This window comes from Phoca vitulina, unplaced genomic scaffold (assembly GCF_004348235.1).
Source record: "Phoca vitulina isolate PV1807 unplaced genomic scaffold, GSC_HSeal_1.0 scaffold27, whole genome shotgun sequence".
NCBI lineage: Eukaryota > Metazoa > Chordata > Mammalia > Carnivora > Phocidae > Phoca > Phoca vitulina.
Genome location: NW_022589730.1, coordinates 9,856,541 through 9,871,017, shown reverse-complemented (window position 1 = coordinate 9,871,017; position 14,477 = coordinate 9,856,541).

Here is a 14,477-nt window from a genome sequence, read left to right as displayed (position 1 = left end):
CAAACTGGGGAATCCTGGAAGGGAAAATCCACGCTGGAGTTCCCAGGAAATGAAAGAAACATTTCAAATGCATCACCTTTAGTTTATGGGAAGAATCACAAACAAGAGACAGAACCAAGATAGAGATTTATTTAAAAGCAGGAACAAGTAGGAAATATAAATAATCAAGGTCCAGTTCTATTACCTTTGTAAGATAAGAACATGATTTAAAGGTATAGATCAAGACAGGCAGTACTTGGCCTTTCCTCACAGGTTGAAGTGAACCATTTGTCATAACACTTTTGTTTAACAAAATCAGGTTTTCAGATGAATTATTAAGTTACAGAATTTGCCATCCTGTTTCATTCATGACAGGTTTTCCTTGCAAAAGCCTTAGAATGTCTTTGGGGTTCTACAAAAAAGTCACTGAGTATCATGTAATAATTTAAAGACCTATCATTCTTCTGTGTCCATTAGGTCATTTAACATACCTACAGATACTCCTTAAATAATTTTTGGTGGAAGTAAGTGTTGTTTTATATCTGATTAGTGAGAAAAACCTTAAAGTGCGATTCTGAAGACTTGAAAAAATTGAGAGGAAAAATGAAATTTATTTTATTAAACAAATGCTTTTTTAATACACAAATATTTCTCAAAATAATGGAGCATCCATGAAATAGAGAATTTTTAAAAATACAAATAATGTAAAGAGATCTAATTTATTCTTCAGAATAATTTCTGATACTTTAATAACTTAATAATCAGAATGTGCTTTGCTAAATAATTTTCTTCCAGATAAGTTGTGTATAAAGAGAAGATAAAAAATGAATTATCACTAATTTCAAATAATAGGGCATCAAAGTAATTTAAGAATTACTGGGGAGCCTGGCTGGCTCAGTTGGTTAAGCAGCTGCCTTCGGCTCAGGTCATGATCTCAGGGTCCTGGGATCGAGCCCCACATTGGGCTCATTGCTCAGCAGGGAGCCTGCTTCTCCCTCTCCCTCTGCCTGCCTCTCTGCCTACTTGTGCTCTCTCTCTCTCTGTCAAATAAATAAATAAAATCTTTAAAAAAAAAAAGTAATTTAAGAATTTCCATCGATTGCATCATTTTGATGCATATATTAAAATGTATCCACGTCTACCTATTCTATTAGATTAATTTCAATTAATGAGATATTAGGTGAAAAATTAGATTGAAAATTAGATTAATGTCAATTTTAATAATAAAGCTAAGGGTATTTTCTCAGTGAATCACTAGTGAGGTTGGTTGTGTTTAACCTTTGTTATGCTAATTCATTTCTTGTGAATACACTTACTTCATGTGATAGATTTGAAGTTTTGGTGAGATCATTGCTAATTTTTTCTAAGCTGTTGTAACTAGTTAGACATAATTTTAATCCATAGTATGTAAATATGCAAAAATTGTCCATAGACTTTTACATCTCTTCCTTGATATACATATCAATTTGCTAGAGAACATATAGGTGGGGACACAGTGAAGCCTGCCATAGGCCTGATCTTGCAGTAAAAAACAGAACACAGATATGTGCAACTGTGATGATGCACAAAATCCCATTACAGAGTGGCAAGTATGCATATTAGGGGAGATATATTTGCTCTCTCCCCTGGTACTTTAAAGTACCAGCACATGCTCTGCTACAGACTCTTCTAAATAAGTGGGAGCCTCTCTTTTGCAATGTTTCTTTAGCCACGGAAAAGAAAGCAGTTTCCCTTAAAAAACTGGAAATGAATCAGAACTATCTGTACTCAGCTAATAATAGTTTATTTGAAATGCTGAAATTTTGTTCATTATAGAGATTTGCCTTAATTTAGATTAAAAAAAAAACTGAATTAAAATATCATTTACCTTGGGGCACCTGTGTGTCTCAGTTGGTTAAACATCCAACTCTTGATTTTGGCCCAGATCATGATCTCAGGGTTGTGAGATCGAGCCCCGCATCAGGCTCCGCACTGAGCATGGAACCTGCTTAAGATTCTCTCTCTCCCTCTTCTTCTGCCCTGCCACAATAAAATAAAATAAAATAAAATAAAATAAAATAAAATAAAATAAAATACCATTTACCTTGATTACTGAGTTTTTTGGTACCTCCCTAAAGTTTTGTACCCAAGGTGACCACCTCACTTGCCTCACCCTATTTCTGGCCCTGTAGTAAATAACCATTTCCGATACAGTAACAATTGATTTTTATTTAAAAAGAAAACAAACTGCCAGAGGAGTGCTTGATTTAGGCTGCAGGTGGTGTAAATCAGTATTTGAAGAAACCTATGTTTAAATGGGAATGAGCAGAGTAATCGGCACTTAATTAACATCAATGATAAGATGAAGTAGCTAGTCTATCTTTGAGTGTGTAGAACCGGATTTTTATGAACTCCACTGCTGTTTGTTTGTTTTTAATCCAAGTACCCTTGAATAACACTTTATAATATATTTAACTTCCACTGACATATTGGTTTATTGTTCAGATTCTAATATGGTATTTATCTAAATCTATGATATTGCTTAGATACAAATTATTAGTTATCTTCAACTATTATCTTATTTATCTAAAATAATTTTCACTATGCATATTATGTTACTTATAATTCTGTTATAACCACTATACCTCAAATGTTATGGATGCCATATGCTCATTAAAATTGAAAGTAATTGTGAATATTTTTCTTGTTTATATTATTGCTTCTGCCAAGCTCCCATAATTCAGTTTTTTGTTTTTGTTTTTTTTTTTTTGTTTTCTCACCTGGAACACCCACCAGCAGCATCTCTGGATCATGAATATTTCTTTTTAGTTAATATTAGATCTCTTAGGAGTGCCTAAAGCTTCTTTTCAAGTGACCTCACTTAGTTTCTCAATAGATAAGTCAAATAAAACTACTTTTAATTAAAATGCATAATGTCTGCTATAAAAGCAGTACATGTTTGATTTAAGGGGAAAAAATTGCAGATCAAGAAACAGAATGATAGGAAACTCCACACCTACAATTCCTACCCAAAGAGAACAATGTTTACTATTTTAGCATATCTCACTTTACAAAAAAAAAATATTGTAGTTTACATAATGCTTGTGAACTGATTCTTTTGCTCACACCTCATAAATATATTTTATTTATTTATTTATTTATTTTTTTTAAAGATTTTAATTTATTTATTTATTTGAGAGAGAGAACGAGATAGAGAGAGAGCATGAGAGGGGGGAGGGTCAGAGGGAGAAGCAGACTCCCCGCTGAGCAGGGAGCCCGACGCGGGACTCGATCCCGGGACTCCAGGATCATGACCTGAGCCGAAGGCAGTCGCTTAACCAACTGAGCCACCCAGGCGCCCATAAATATATTTTATAATAAAAATCATAATTAATGCTTCCTTTATCATTGTACTGTAGCTGTTGGCATCTTCTGCCTATTAATATGTATTTAAATTTCCTCTATATCTTTTCATGGCCTGATAGCTCCTTTCTTTTTAGAACTGAATGATATTCCATTGTCTGGACATAGCATTATTTATTCATTCACCTACTGAAGGACATCTTGGTTGCTTCCAAGTTTGGTCAACTATGCATAAAGCTGCTGTAAACATCTGTGTACAGGTTTTTGTATGGATATGAGTTTTCAACACCTTTGGATAAATACCAAGGAGTGTGATTGCCAGATTGCACAATGAGTATATTTAGTTTTATAAGAAACCACCCAACTGTCTTTCAAAGTGACTGTACCATTTTGCATTCCCACTAACACTAAATGAGAATTCCTATTACTCAACATCCTTGTGCGTTTGGTGGTGTTGGTTTTTGGCCATCCTAATAGGTATTTAGTGGTTATCATTTTTATTTAAAATTTTTTGAAATTTTCTTATAATTGCTTTTCTTTTACATATCACTTTGAGATCAATCTATATAATTATTATATTAAATTTTATCATCCAATAAAATATTTTCTCTGTTTGCTCAAGCCTCATGTTAAGTTTATTTTAGGGATTTTTATATTTGTTTCTAGTATGAGTAACATTTTTTGTTTTGTTTTATTTTCCTATTGAGTTTTAAAGAATTTGGGGGAAGTTTTGGGTTACTTATTTATTTACTTACTTATTTAAAACTGACTACTAAACTGTCTCTAATTCTAACAGTTTTATATTACCTCTCATTATCTTCCAGTAAACAATTATATCATCTGATAATAACAGCAATTTGTTTTCTTCTGTAATGTGGCATTATCCTGATTTATTTCATTGTCTACATTTACAGAATGATGTTGACTCATAGTGGAAATAATGCTGTTATCATTTTACTGTTAAGTATTATAAAGTAGTTTTCTTAAAAGCAGTATATAATTGCTTCCATTATGTCTTTTTTTTTTTTTAATATTCTGTAACATAGTCTGGCAAAAGAACTCAGTTTAAGGCTTTCCCTATTTATTCCATCAAGTTCACTCCCTGTGGATGCCTTCCCTCTCTTGGTGTCTATCATAAGTGCCATTGCATTGCTATTCTAGTATTTCAGGAATGTGTGCTGTTCCTTCTTCTACTGTCTCATTTATTTCCTTTATAGCAAACTCCACCCACTCTTCTGCCCCTAATCTGCCACCACCCCCCTCTAGCCTGGTGACTCTAAAAGCAGACTTAAGTTCCTAAATGTTGAGAATGTCCACCCTTCTTGAAATCCAAATAATATATTTTGTCACTCAGTAAGTACTGTTGTCTTGATAAGAATTAAGTCACTTTTTAAGATAACAATACTGAAAAATAGGTTGTAGATGATTCTCCAGATGCACAAAGATATTAGTTTTCAGAATTGTGACCTACATTGGGAGTCAAAGAGTCTGATTGTATTCCTTTTTGGCAATAACTAATTAGAATGACCTTGGGCTCATTACTTAGTTCTAGACTCTCTCAATTTCCTCACCTCTAAAGTGGGTGATTAAACCACATGATAGTTATAAGGCTACTTTTTGTCTGAAATTATGGTCCAGATACACTTATTCTCACCCAAACATAGCACATCGAGTCCTGAGCATCATCCTTTTCACACCAGTTCACGCCTCCTTTGCTGCCTGAAATATACTCCCTCACTCAAACCCACTACTCCAGTGCCCAAAGTGGAAATTTCCACTCTGACTTATGGGTCCTGAAAATGTATTTAGTAGATGTGAGCTCAGATTTTAGAATATGTACATCTCTTAAAGTGGATAATTGACTAAGATTTTGTTTCATTTTCTAAATTAGAGAATAATCTGTCAAGTAGACATTTATTAATTTCACTTTATCGAGTCACATGCATGATAATAAAACCATATCTCCAGATGAAAAGCAATCTTCAGGCTATGGTTTTTCTAGCACTTACCCCATGAGGAAGTATATCCAGAAAAGATTTCTTCTGAGCAGCATGAAGGCATTCAAATAGCTATTAAATGTCCAAATATTGTTCAGCCATGGTGGCACCAGGTCTTTTATTATCATAAGTAGAAAATAATACGATGTCTGAAATTTACTTGTAACAATCATTTTAGTAAGTTTTAAAAACAATTTTCCATTCTAAAACTGTAAATCTATAGTAAATAATGACGGCACTGATGTACATTAACTATATGAGCAAATCTGTGTTTCTGATTTAGGCCTCAATTTTGAAGGAATTATTCATTGTTTGAGTTTTCTTTTAGGTAAATGGTAATTTTGCTCACATGAGAAATTAAGAATGACACCAAAGGAGGAAAAGTTGTTACAATAACAGAGAATGTTGAGTAAGTTATCAACATTAATATAGAAATTGACAGTTGCATAATACTTACTATTTTAGAACACACCATGGATTTTTAAAAATTTTCCTAACCTTTAACTGGTTAACTTTAATTAAATAAAATGTTCCAAGATATTTTCTTTTCCTTATTTTATTACCTTTGAGAGAGTAAGAAGACAGACAGTATAGTAGGTTTTTATTTCTTCCTGTCCTGAAGAAGTCTCTTCCATCATCAAAAGTTTCTCTCCTTTTCCTGTCTTAAAAGAAAAAGAACTTTTGGTTCTAGGAAACTATGAGCAACTAAGGAACATGGGACTGTCTCTTTCTCTGCCTGGCACAATCCCACCCTAACCATCACCGAAGTACGCCAGAATGAGGAGTCATGTCAAGGGTGCCATGACGATGATTTTCCCATTGCCACCACTAACTCTGCTTGTTTTGACTCTCCAGGGGGAAGGAGTTTAACCTTCCTCAGTCTCTGAAGAAGAACAGGAAAAGGTGAGAAGCTTTATTTTCCTCCATGACTTTCATAATCCACTTGTATTAAAAAGTATGGATTTTAAACCTCCATCCACGAGAGAAATTTTCTGTCGCAAACAACTGAAACATGAATATGCTACACACGCAATACTTCAGTATCAAGATGGTTGCCAAGCAACTAACGATACTTCGTTGTTACAAATCTCCAATGACTGGTGTGAACCTCTGCTTTCCTCCATGATGAACCAACAGGATTGTTTAATTTTGTTATTATTTCTTTTAGGCAGCAACAGGAGCAGCAGATATTCCACATCAGGGAGTAGAATGTATGCTATTTGGAATAGAGTAGCAAGTCTTAAAGTTGGAAATAAAAATTTAATTAGTAAAATAATTATTTCAAGGCTGGAATGAGCAACGAAAAGTGTGCTTATTTCTGCTTTCATGTGCATGTAGGACTCAAAACTGTCTAAACTCTGAATAAGAATTTAAATTAGCCATGCTATTGAAGAAAATTTACAGAGGTGAAAATTATTAGAATGATTAAAATTCTAAAGTTACAAGTCTCTGGTTGAGCATGATAGTATATTATATTAGCAATTGTGACAGAGGTCCTCTTAGGAAAAAAAAAAAGTTTGCTGGGATGCACAAATTAATAATGGCTTTGGGTTGAATTTGAACATCACTCAGTCTTTTGTGGTTTGTGCCAGTGAGAGGAGACAGTTTTCTAGATAATTGAAGTAGGAGAATGTAGGACACCAACCTGGAGGGAAGTGATTAAAAGTGGGGAGGTAAGGAATAGATATGGTAGACAGGGGGATGGTCCCAGGGACATTGTTGTGAGAAGTGAATCTTCTTCAAGACCCTTAAAAAGTACTTTGTGTAAAGTCTATAAAAGCCCAAAATGCTTGGCTCAAATGACATTTGTAGCTCATATTGAAGAGTAAGGACTAAGATTTATATTGTATCACTATAGATAAAGACAAGAAAAGGACATCTTAGACATCCAGAAGCAGAGGAAGCCAGACCATCACATAAGGGAGACTTAGTTCTAATATAATAAACAGGACAGGGTAGGGAAAGCTCTTGCTGTGGGTTGTGGTGGTTATGGGAGTGCTTCACTCCTATCTCTTTCAAGGGAACCTGCTTCTGAGAGTATAACTGACTAAAGGCCTCCAGCTAAAACCTGGGCTCTTCCAGCCATTGATGGATCACAGCAAGAGTGCTATTACTGACCTACCCCATCCCAACATGAGACTCTTTAAACAGGCAGCCTTCACTCAGATACTCCCTAGAGGCCTGCCAAAAACTTTCTGGGAACGAAGCTTTCTAACCAATTCTTCTTTTCCTCTCTCTGTCCAAGGACATATGGTTAGAGGTTTCCCTTGACTTTCTGCCCCCCACACTTTACCTTTCACAGGAGTTTCCCTAATAAATCTCATATATTTATTCCCGCTTAACGTCCACTTCTTGGAAGACCAAAAGTAACAGAGGTTATCCTTCAGTCAAAGAGTTGACAGCTACCGTAAGTAATTTGCAGAGTCAGTGTTTTGGTTTTGTTTGTTTATTTGTTTTTTAGCAAACTTTATTCTTCACCAGAATTAGTCAAGTAATAAAAAATTATGCCCCCAGACACCAGGCTCTGTCCAAGAGGATATGCCTGCATGGATGGTAAGATATTTCTACAGTAGATTGTAGGGAGGGTTTTTGGGGTAAGAGAGTAATACTGCTCCTTTCTTTTCCTTCCTGTCCACACACCCAAATCAAAGGAATTTTTTTCTCTATATTTTTCATGTCTGGAATTCATTTGTTAAGTCAATTGAAATACATAAGTAGCTTAGAAACATTTAAATAAATAATTTTCTTTTGTATTCATATTTTCCTATAAACTAGTCTGTAACATGGTAATACATATTTCTCCCAGTGGAGAAATCCCACCAGATTCTAGTTTCTTCTCACACAGTTCAAATATATCTTTGTCAAATAGTCTCAGCATCAGTGTATTTCCCAAGGTCTGCTATTCAGTTTTATTCATTTTTATCTTGTTATAAATGTATAGAACAGATGAGATATCTTTTATATTGCAAATATTCCAATTTTATTTTTATTAAAATACATATTAATGTATTTTTTAATGTAAACTATAGAGTCTGTTATTAAAATATGAACCATATAAAATATAAACTATATTTAAATGCAAACTATAAAATAGAAACTATATGGTTTGTAAAATATAAACTATATTTATTTAAATATAAACTATATGATCTCACTAAAAGTTCAAAACTAAATGAAGCTTTATGAATAATGGAATAAAGAAAATTTCATACTCAATAATTCCTATCTGAGAAAGAACTGTATGGTTTGGGAAGAAATATTGTGACAATATGCTCTAGAACCCTCAGTTTTTCAACCATTAATTGATTCAAACTTTCTCCACATTCTTCATTTTACTTTTTTTTTTTTTTTTTTGAGAGGATGGAAATCTAATAGTATTTGCTAATAGTTACCATCATGTTAGGTGGATATTTTGAAACCAGATCAACTTAACAATTTGTTGTCTCAAGAGACAAGGGCCAGGCGCCTGGGTGGCTCAGTTGGTTAAGCGACTGCCTTCAGCTCAGGTCATGATCCTGGAGTCCCGGGATCGAGTCCCACATCGGGCTTCCTGCTCAGTGGGGGGTCTGCTTCTCCCTCTGACCCTCTTCCCTCTCGTGCTCTCTGTCTCTCATGCTCTCTCTCTCAAATAAATAAATAAAATCTTAAAAAAAAAAAAAGAGACGAGGGCCAATGAAAAATACATGGCCAACTAAAACCCCAACCTCTTTAGAGAATTCAAGATATGACAGTTTACTTTAAATGAGGAATATGGGGATAAAGGATACCATTATTGAGGAGAAAGGGGCATTGCTCAATGCCATATTGAACTGATAGGAATGAGAAAATCTTAAAAGGTAGAAGTACTGTCTTCTTCTGAAGCAAAGGGTAGACATGCTTACTGACCAGTATAATAAATGTAATGTCTCCTTCTGGAGCAGAAGACAGTCAAGCTGAATGCCTGTTACCAAAGATTCAGGGTTCCTTCCCTGTAATACACCCCACTGTGTGTGTAGGGCTCACCTGGCTCTCTTTATAACACCCTCTGGGAATTGGAGCACTAAGAACTGGCACAATGATATGCTAATACTTGGGATATGCCTGTTGTGTGAGTAATAAAGTCCTTTGTATTTGACCCAGGACTCTCTTGTCTTCTGCCATCATTCATGAAACTGCAGCAGCCTGATGTGTTAGCTTGTCGGTCAAGTAGAATCTCGGTCCTCCATAGTTCTTAGCAATTTTGATGATGAGGATGCGATGCTGAAAGGAACGTGAATTTCTAGAAGTGAAAGGATGAGAAACTCACGGCTGATTGACATGGCTTGAGGAAAGTCCATGAGAACTGGTAATAAACATGTTGACCAAAATGTCTGGTCTTGATAAGAGATGCGAGAAGGTATTTCAGAGACGGTTACCTACATGTTGCCCTGCTTGTTGCTCACTCCCTTTCAGGTAAGTGAAAGCTTCCTCACCAAACTTCCAGGTGGCCCCAGGTCTATCTATTTTAACAACAGTAGTAAGATTAACTTAAGTAGTAAGATCCTGGGAGGCAGAAAGCTTCCAACTCCTTTCAGAAACAAACAAAACATTAATAGATGAGCACTGAGAATGGGTGGAAACTTGTAGCCGCTATGGGCAGTAACCAGGTGCATTATTAGAATTTTGTCTGGTTCCATAGAGAAATGAGACAGTGAGGGCTTGCTGCTTGTTATGGAAGAATGGCAACAGTGAAGCCATCTTTTGGCTCAGCCCCTCCTGCAATCTACCATGCCAACCTTAGATCTACTTGCCAGTTACAGTAAAATGTCTCAGACTTCTTTTTTTTTTTTTTTTTTGAAATGAGTCTCTCAGGAAGATTTCCCAGAAACACACAAATTGCTATGTAAAACCATCAGTGATGAGCCATTGACTAGTGTTTAGGCTTGCAGTGCTGTGGGTTGTGTTTACAATGCTGATGAAGGTGAGCCACTGGCAATTGAGAAACTAAACCCAAAAATTCTAGATAAATTCTTGCTGTTGATTTGACCACTCTGGGAAATTCCCTCAACTCTTAAATTGAATCCAGGCGTAAATTTAAGAGATGTTATCATGCTAATGAGACAGCAGATGCCTCAGATTAATGTGCTAATGAGAGCGTCCCAAAGAACAAGGTGAGAGTCAACTCAGGATATCTAGAGGGAGCAAACTCCAAGGTCCTAGAGGGAAAGTGCTGTGTTTTGGGCTGTGATTGCTGAGTCAAGGGGCTCCTAAAGGTAAAATACAGGATGTCTGGAATGATGATGTTACCACCCACCTACCCAATATATGGCTTTGGAAGCAATAAAAACATTAGAAAGTAATTGGCTGAGCTGCAAGCAACCACCATGTTGCTAACGATTGGAAGTGAATCCAGGTTGCTCACTGAACAGGCCTGCTCTCTCCCTCTGTCCAGTGATACTGCCCTACCTCAGCTGCTTTCAGGGAAAAGATAATTCAAGGTAAGTCTAAGGTCTCCTGTGTTCATGAGGGATTGAAGGCTATACATATCCATCCCTTAAACTAGGGTAATTAGATGTGGGGAAGAACTGAAACTTTTGTGGATTTGTTGGAAACAGGTGTATGAGTCATCATCTTATCTGATCCTGTTAGAAGTGAGGTGACTTTGTGATACCTGCCAAACCCTCAGTGTACTAGGGTTTGGCAGGTATCACAATGGGGAAGGAAACCCAACATGACAGTTAATGCTTCTACATCTGAGTAGGAATTGATACATTCTGTGCTTACACTTCCCCATCGCATAAGTTAAATGTAAGACTAGATAATGTGGTCTAGTTTATTTGAAAGATATACATATATATACGTATATATATACATATATATATACATATATATATACACACACACCTCTCTATAGATAGATAGATAGATAGATAGTTTGTGTGTACATATTCTCCAAACCAATAAAAGTAAAATAAAAAAGTCTAGTTTATTTGAAAAAGGAAAAATATTTATATATATAGAAGTATATATATATGTGCATATATATATATATATATATACTCTCTAACCCAATAAAATATGTTTCAATATGGAAATTGAACAAATAAAAGATTAACTTAAAGTGTCTTGTTGACTAGATGGCTAGCCTTCTTTTTTTAATATAGTTAAATAAAACCAAAAGCCAATCCCTCAGATCATTGTATGACAAAGGTCTTCAAATCCTCCACTAGTTCATAATATAGACCATTAGGTTGTCAAAATATAGCTGGTCAATAAACATTCAATAATTGCAAAATAATGGAAAGAAGGTCTAAGCTCACAGGAGGTAATTTATTTAGGTTGCTGCTATGCTGGCAAAGCTCACGATGACTCTGTAAATCAGGCATTACTCACTGTGCAAAGCTTTTCCCTCACGCACCGCAGAAGTTAATGCCCTTTCTCAGTGCTCACATATGTCCCTGGTCAAGTATTTATTACTCTGTGTTGTGATAACATTTCTCCTTAAGCAAACAACTTCTTAATGACAGGAACTTCTTCATATCACATATTTTGCCACAGATTTATGCAAAGCTTAGCACATAACAGGTGACACTTCTCTTTTTTTTTTTTTTTTTTTTCTGGAGGAATAAGTGAAAGAAAAACAAATATGTTTAGGAAGAATGTGTTCTAAACCACCTTGAAAAAAATTATTTGTCAAAGTAGCTGAACTACTACTGCTCCCTTAGAGTCTATTACATCAGTATTAGATGGGTTCCTCTATCTAGGCAAATATCTCATATATATGTTAATACAGAATAACAGCTGTATCCCAAAAAGATATTAACAGTAAGCTTGAATTTTTGAAAATAAATGTAATAAAAAATTCAATAGGTTTATTTGGATTTGCGTTTATGGAAACAAAACAAAACAAAAGTCTTTGTTTTGCTGTCAGAAAAATGATGTCCTGCAAGTCTTTGTAGGACACATGGCTGAACCTTTTCTTGTTACATTTTGAAGTAGGAAGCTTTCTCCTCATCACTTTCAATTTGACATTTTACAGGAACTAGAAACATGAGTCAGGTAGGGAAACATGTTATGTATTGTTTTTTCCCCTCTAGCTGATGACCAGTAATCTTAAAAGTCAACAATGTCAGATTTCAATTTTGTTGTGCACTGGATTACTGTGCTGTGGATTGAAAAACCAACTTCCACTGCTTTTTATTGTTCTAAATCTTTCCTATGTGATGATTAAAAGAAGAAAGAAGAAAAACTGAACTTGCTTGACAGGTGGTTTTATTTTACCTCTGTTGAAACATAACATCTTAAACTCCGTATTGAATTAGGCAGATACGGCAATTGCCTGCCTTATACAATATGTAGAACCTAAGAAGGAAATCAACTCTTTTGATTGGCATTTATTCAGTGATTTTTGTTGTTGTTTTTAGATGCCTACCATGTAAAATGTACTGTATGAGTTGTGAATTGCTTATAAAAAATGGATGGCATAAATGTGTGTTCTGGAGAGTTTCAAAGGACCCCCAAGTTTGGGAAAATATTAGCTATATTATTGTTCATGGTAAAATAATAAGAATTTCTTCCCCAAAACATGTTGATTTTTACTGTGGGAACTTATTTCTAAGTTTATAGAAAAAAATACAGAATGTCTTTTTTCATGGATTTAATTTGGAAGCATTGCCTTAATCATATGTTCGATTAAATCTTTACTAATATCAACAGCAATGACTTAGTAAATCTCTATAACTGTTCACACATTATATCCAATTAACTAAAATACATAATTAGATTCAGATGTGATGTAATGCCTTGTTGATTCATTGAGGCAAAGATGGAAAATTCTCTAGAAAGAGATATTATTATGGCTCAAGCCCCCTGAAACACAACTTTCCCTTATAATTCGTTGTACAACCACCAGATAGCAGAAGAGTCCTGATGGAGAGCACTCAATAGAAAGCCAAGAAAACAAGAAATATAGCATCATTTATAAAAACAGAACTCTTGTGTTGAAAATAGTAGTTAATTATAGGAATAGCTAGATTAACAAATGCGGGAATCACGTTACTAAATTGTTTTACAAAGTAATTGGTGTTAAAATAGAAAAATATTCTGAAAGTATTTCATTCATTTAAGTATTCAGTAAATATGTGTTGAACACCTAACAGGTTTCCAGGCATTGCCCTGAGGTCTGGGGAGAATGAAAAACAGGAGAGAGGTGGTTCCTGTTCTCCTAGGGATTACATTTCAAAGTGTGTGTTTGTGGGAGGGGGTAAAAGTGGGGGCATTAATTTATGATTATTAAAAGAATTAGTAATCTTAAGTACAGTACTCTGATAGAGCATAGCGATGAGGGGTTCTAATTCACAGGGTGATATTTAAACTGAGGCCTGGAAGAAGAGGAAGACATAGCCAAAGAAGGGGATGTAAGAGTATCCCACCAGGAATGTTTCATGAACAAAAAACAACAGGGCTTGTACCCAAAAACGATTTAATATTTATTAAGAGAGCTGCCTCCCTGGCAAGAATCTGATCATTTTCTATTATGAGACTACCCTTGACAAAACTTAGCCTTTAGACAGTTCCTTTACAAAGGCAAGAAAAAGCAGTTTCAAAATAGATAATAGAGGGTATTGCTAAAAAACAAAAGTCAGCTGAATAAATTTAAAGATCAAATTGGCTTTATTCAATGATTCATGAACTTGGCAAGTAGAAAAGAGCCCTGAAAAGCTGAACAAAATGAAAGGCTTCTATTGGCAGAATGGGGCAGGGAAAGGAAAGAACAGATTCCCTCATCTTTCTTTCAGGGTTGGAAGGGGTCTTTTGGGTGGATTACCATACTAGTACTGACCAGGAAGTTCCAGATTTACTGTTTTAAGATTCCATTTCTGGAAGAGGTTAAAACTACAATTAGGTTAGGTATTAAGTCTTGCTTTGCTGATGTGGGGCTTAGCACAAATGACTCCATTTTAGGCCTGTTGTCTTTTTTTTTTTTTTTAACAATTTCTGCTTTTTGATCAGACTTTCAGCTTAACTGAGAGATATGATCAAGATGTAAGACATTAGCAGCTACCTTTCTAGAGTTCTCAGTTTTTTTGACCCTCTGTGTGGTATTTACAGGTTGTAATGATTTTTCCTTAATCTCTGTGATCTTCACAGGCCACAGCTTTAGATTAACAATTTGAAATTGGTCATTTTCTTTGCTCCTTT